The 5,779-nt window shown below is 39.2% G+C and overlaps 1 long non-coding RNA gene across 1 annotated transcript; it reads left to right on the top strand.

Annotated features, from left to right (window-relative positions):
* Positions 1-2,979: 2,979 nt before the first annotated feature.
* Positions 2,980-5,417, top strand: LOC126824966 (uncharacterized). The gene is made up of 2 exons (XR_008788614.1): positions 2,980-3,177; positions 5,251-5,417. It is a non-coding gene; the product is annotated as an uncharacterized LOC126824966 (long non-coding RNA).
* Positions 5,418-5,779: the final 362 nt, after the last annotated feature.

Genomic DNA, 5,779 nt, shown 5'->3' with positions numbered 1-5,779 from the left:
AGACACTCCGCACGTGCTTTTACAGTGAAATACGTCACGCGAGTCCAATATTTCACTAGTCTAAATACTGTACGATTGGCAAGTTGCCCGTACGATTATTTGAAATAAGGATGACGTCACATCTGTATTTTAAATGGCCATAAAATTCAGGGACAAATGTACTCCTTTCTATCGCAACCGCTTGAAATGGAGGCGCACATTATCCGCTGTCTGACTTCTGGTTTGTCGACCACTCCTTGATTTCATTGTGTTTAGTCCTAAAAAAGTTATTTTTTTATTAAAGCTTAGATGGGTATGAAACATTTACACTGGGGATGCTCTATTCTGAGACCTGACCGTTCCGAATTGACGGAACATTTCGGTCAGCCCTGTCGACACAGGTGGTGTGAGTAGAATCATGACGTAATTAAACACAACGAATGTGTTGCAGCTGTCATGGTTGGTTGAGATATTTTCTCATGCAGTCGGAGCATACGTTCTAGCCCAGCCTCGCTATTCCCAGTTGTTTCATTCCGTTCTACTCCACTAACCCCTTGGTTAATCTATGGGGGAGACACATTTTCAAATTATTCACCCTTCGCGCAATTTCAACGGTCAAGTTTTATTTCCTGTACGCTGTAGGACCTTCGAGCGACTATGCGCTGCTCCTTGCCAGGCCCCACCTCCTGCACCATAGACACCGTGAAACCACACTGGAAAACCAGAAAGACCTTTCCCAAGCATTAAATGGATCGAACCCGGACCCCACTGGTTAGTGAGCATGCGCCTCATTGACGGGCCGACAAAGAGCTAATTAGATAGTGTATGGACATTAGGTTGGGGTGGTCGAATGGTTAACGCGTGGGCTTTGTATCATAAGGTCTGTCATTGGGTGAAGTGGCGTGGGTTCAATTCCCCGCTTGTACACGATAAGGAGTAGGATCGCCTGTCCTACCTCGTGGGATTTCTTCAGGTTTCCTGGGTTCCTCCGACTGCTAAAGACCGTACGCGCAAGCGAATTAATGAAATAAAATTGAACCGTATGTTAGTCCCGAAAAAAAACAGTTTGTGTCGAGTGGACGTTAGACTCTGACTCTCTCTCTCTCTCTCTCTCTCTCTAGTTTGTGTCGCGTGGACGTTAAAGACCATTTCTTTATCTCTCTTTCTGACAGTGTGTTAATTTAACATATCGGAAAGGTATTGAAAATAATAATACTGTATTTCTTACAATGTAGCAGTTCAAACAAACAACAACTATAAGTATGTGACGCACACTAATGCTACAATGTTTGGTATTTTCTAATAATACTTCAATTTTGTTTTCACTTTTATGTTTTTCGTGACTGCACGAGGGACACGTTGACATTCTATCTGTGAAATTCTCACCCGGTTAAAACACGCACCTGTTAAAGATGTCAGTATTCTCGTTATCCTCCACTCTCAATCTGTCAACAATAATTATATTATACCCAATAGTGAAAAAAATAACAATAAATATCGTATTTATATAATAGGTCAATAGATAGAGAATCTCCCACGAGGCTTTGGCGAGTTTATTTTACTTTATCGACAAGTGTTGATATTTTTTGATATCAAAAAAGACGAGTATGAGATTTTATTTATCACCCAATCCATTCTTACATGCCCAAATAAATAAATATAATTCTTTGCTATAGATTTCACTTTTACTGAACCTGATTGCATTACGGCGTAGTGATACATTATTTTTTGCAAGCAATTCAACCATTGCAAAGTCCTGTATATTGACCCAGTGTTTCCATCAACGTCAATTAAATAAAAATAATTCCATTTTAATAAAAAGAATAGAAAGTTACTTTAAAAAAAATAAATTGTTTTTTGAAAATGAAAAAATGTAGTCCCTTTTTAATTGACCAACCAAATTCACGTAAAGCGATATCTCCTAAGGAAATATCGCAGTACATTATGAAATTTAACACACAAGCGATATCTATTGTAGAATGTGTTAGTGAGTGATAATTAAAAATAATAATACCCCGAGGCTAAGTAGTTGGTCTAATGTTCTCCATTCATTTACATATACGGGCGTTACAAAATTTCCGCCTGTCCAACCTCGTGGGTTTTCTCCGGGTCCTCCGTTTTTTTCTCATTGCTAATGACCCCTACACGCAAGCAAATTATTGAAATAAAATTAAAAACCATATGTTAGTCCCGAAATGACCTAGTTTGTTTAGAGTGGACGTTAAATCACATTTCTCTCTCTCGTTACTAAATTTCAAGTCGTCGATCGGAACCCGCTTCTTAATCGTTCAATAAATACTGAAGGCCAGAAACAAAAGTTATATATCATGTCTGTTTTGTCTAATATCAACCTCGTCTGACCAATACATATTAACTGTTCTCTAGACGCATTGGTTTTGTTTTTTTTTAAAAAAGACAGTTTTCATCACAAAAATACGAAAAAGTAATTCGAAGGATCTAGCTGAAATGGCGTATATTTACCTTTCACGTAGAAAGGTGAGGTCAAAGGCCGCGACTTGGACATTCTGTCTACGGCCCTACATTCTGTCTACGGGTCAAAAACACCCATAATTCGCAATAGTGTTTGACAATCAAGTCTACGAATTTCATGAAAGTATGATAGACTCGATTGTCAAACAATCAAGATACGAAGACATGAACATTACATCCGATTGACGGAACGTAGAACACTCACATTTTACGGAGAAAACAAAAATCCTTTCTCGTCTCTTTTCTCGACTCCAACTTTTCCCAAAATATTCGTTGGGCTGAACGCTTTTCACTATATACAGCGAAACGCAGAGGCGCAACGACTTGAAAAACACAAGAATGTGCATATAATATCTTGTTAGAGAATCTTTAAGATGCATTTAGTAACTGGATAGGGCAATAAACTATAACACATACTTATGGAAAAACAGCTACTTATTTATTTGAGCGACGTTTCGAAGAGTATTAAACAACAAAATCAACAACAAATGGGACAAGGGGGCTGGTGTGTGTGTATGTATGCGCGTAGGAAACCCAAGGCAAATCCTAATCATTTCTGTTTGTGAAGATGACAGATAGTTTAAAGGTTACGGGATAAAGTTCAGGTGGTAAATGCAATATATAAAGGGTCCGTTCATGCATTACGTGAAATAACTTAGAAGTCGTTCAAAATGATTTGGTGGATATTAACTGCGTTATTGTTAGCAGGTAAGATGAAACACTATTTTCGATGACTATAATATATGGCTCTGTCTGTGACTAGGGCGGGGCATGAAAGCAAGGAGAGAACCTGTTAAAGGTGTCTGTATTCTTGTTATCCTCCACTCTCATTTCATTGTATCATAAGGTATGTCATTGAGTCAAGTGACGTGGTTTCGATTCCTCGATTGTACGTGACAAGGAGTAGGTTCGCCTGTGCAACCTCGTGGGTTTTCTCAGGGTCCTCCGGTTTCTTCCCACTGCTAAAGACCCCTACGCACAAGCGATTATTGAAATAAAACCGAACTATGTGTTAGTCTCGAAATGGGAAATATCTTTGATCCAGAAACACAAAAAATGCACATAGTTTCTTTTCGGTGTATTGATACACAAAACTTTGCACGTAGTTTCTTATTGATGTATTTGATACATTAAAACAAACAACAAAAGTTTTATAAAGGGCTCTATTTTAGTCAAAATAAGGTGAACAATTTTGAGTAAATTCTTAAGTTTGAGAGTGCTTAAGAATTTACTCAACTTTCAATCATTGTTTATAAGAAATATCTTTGATCCAGAAACACAAACATTTGGCACATAGTTTCTTTTCGTTTTGGTGTATTGATACATTAAAGGCGTCCCCCCACCCCCTTGTCAGTGATGCAGGACGGAGGGCCTGACAAGGACAGTTGCCTAGTTGTACGGATGAGAGAAAAACCGAGGTCCCGTGTACTTATTGGCTTGTACGTACAAGATCCCTTGGCAGTTAGAATTCGATATCAGAGTAGGCCGTAGCGCCGCCGTCCTGGCAAAATTTCCCTCATAGCACTTTGCGCGATGTATGCCCGTTTGCTTTAGCCAAGTTCGGAGCAGAACAGTAGGACGTTAAACCCCATTCCACTTCGTTTTCATTTTGATACATTAAAGCAACAAAAGTTTTATTGTTCGCCCTATTGAAACTAAAATATAGTCCTTTATAAAACTTTTTTAATTTGAATGTATCAAACACATCAATAAGAAACTACGTGCAAAGTGTTGTGTTTCTGGATCAAAGATATTTCTCAAAAACAGTGATTGAAAGTTAAGTAAATTCTTAACTTAAGTCTGAGAATGCATAGCGTGCACCAGTCTTCATTTGCTCGGTTGGTGCTGAAAAGTAGAAATCAAATGAAATGAAATGGGTTTTAACGTCCTACTCTTCTGCTCTAATGAAGACGGGGATACGCGTTACAGTGTGCTATGAGGGAAATTTTGTCCGGGCAGCGGCACTATGGCCTACTCATATATCGAATTCCAACTGTCAAGGGATCTTTTACGTTAAGGCTAACGTATATACGAGGCCGCCGTTTTTCGTCCCATTCTCATGACTTGACAGCTGTCCTTGTTAGACCCTCCTTCCTGCACCACAGATAAGGGGCGTGAAAAGTAGAACGTTAAACTTCGTTTCAGTTTAGGTCATTTTCTAGACTATAAATGAAATTGCAAGGTTGGTCTTAATCTTAAAGATGAGGATTGGATTCACTGATCTTTAACATGAGCGTAGGGGTGGGGAGTATTTTCGTGGCACAAGGAGTAGGGTCGAATATCAAATGTAATGGGATTTCTCCGGGTCCCCCGGTTTCCTCCCACTGTTAAAGACCCCTACGCGCAAACGAATTATTGAACTAAAATTGAACCATATGATTTAAAACCTCTTGCTATCTTTTTATATATTTTTGCACTATTTCAAATAAGTTAGAATTGGTATCATCTGAAAGATCGGTGTTGCCATATAAAATTAGACCCATTGTAACATTTTGTTTAAGCTGGTGTATATTATTTTGAAGAGATGGGCTTGAGGCAGAGTAGGCTGGACATATGAACAAATAATGGTAATTATCTTCGTCTGTAGAATTACACCTAGGGCACACCTTTGTTTCACTAGGTAAATGGTGGAATAAGTGACTAACTTTATTTCTTAATTGGCAATGGATAATATTCTCTTTCCTATTTCCAGTACTAGAATATAATGTTGGTCTAATTAAAGGATATACACGTAATTTCTAAATGTTCTGAAATGATGAATCATTTTATAATGTTTTATAGGTATGGCCAATGGTCAGAAAAAACCCGACCAGTTTGACTGTTCTGGATTACCCGAGGGCGTGGTCTGGTGGGGTTGCAGAGCGTTTGGTGAATGTAGAGGAGGTACACATATCCAGACAGATTGCCCAGATGGTTACGCCTACAATCAGCAATCGGGTTGTACAGAGTAAGTATATGTAAAGGAGAGAGAGGGAAGAGAGAAAGAGAGATGAAATGCTATGGGGTTTAGCGCCCTACTGTTCTGCTCTGATTGGGTTAATGAAGCCGGGCATGCATCGCGCAGATGGCAGTGAAAGAAATTTTGCCAGGACGGCAGCGCTACCGTCTACTCTGATATCGAATTCCTAAGAGAAAAAGGTCATTTACGTGCACGCCAATGTGGACATGGGACCTCGGTTTTTGTACCATTCGACGACTATATCCTGTATCACTGACAAGGAATAACTATGTTGGAAAATCCAGATGAACCTTCTCGGCCAACGCAGGGATCGAACACACGGGAACCCTCATGAGTATATGTAAAGGAAAG

Source organism: Patella vulgata, chromosome 6 (assembly GCF_932274485.2).
Source record: "Patella vulgata chromosome 6, xgPatVulg1.2, whole genome shotgun sequence".
Lineage (NCBI taxonomy): Eukaryota > Metazoa > Mollusca > Gastropoda > Patellidae > Patella > Patella vulgata.
The sequence above is the reverse complement of the archived record's forward strand: the minus strand, read 5'-3'. Positions and strand labels throughout refer to the sequence as shown.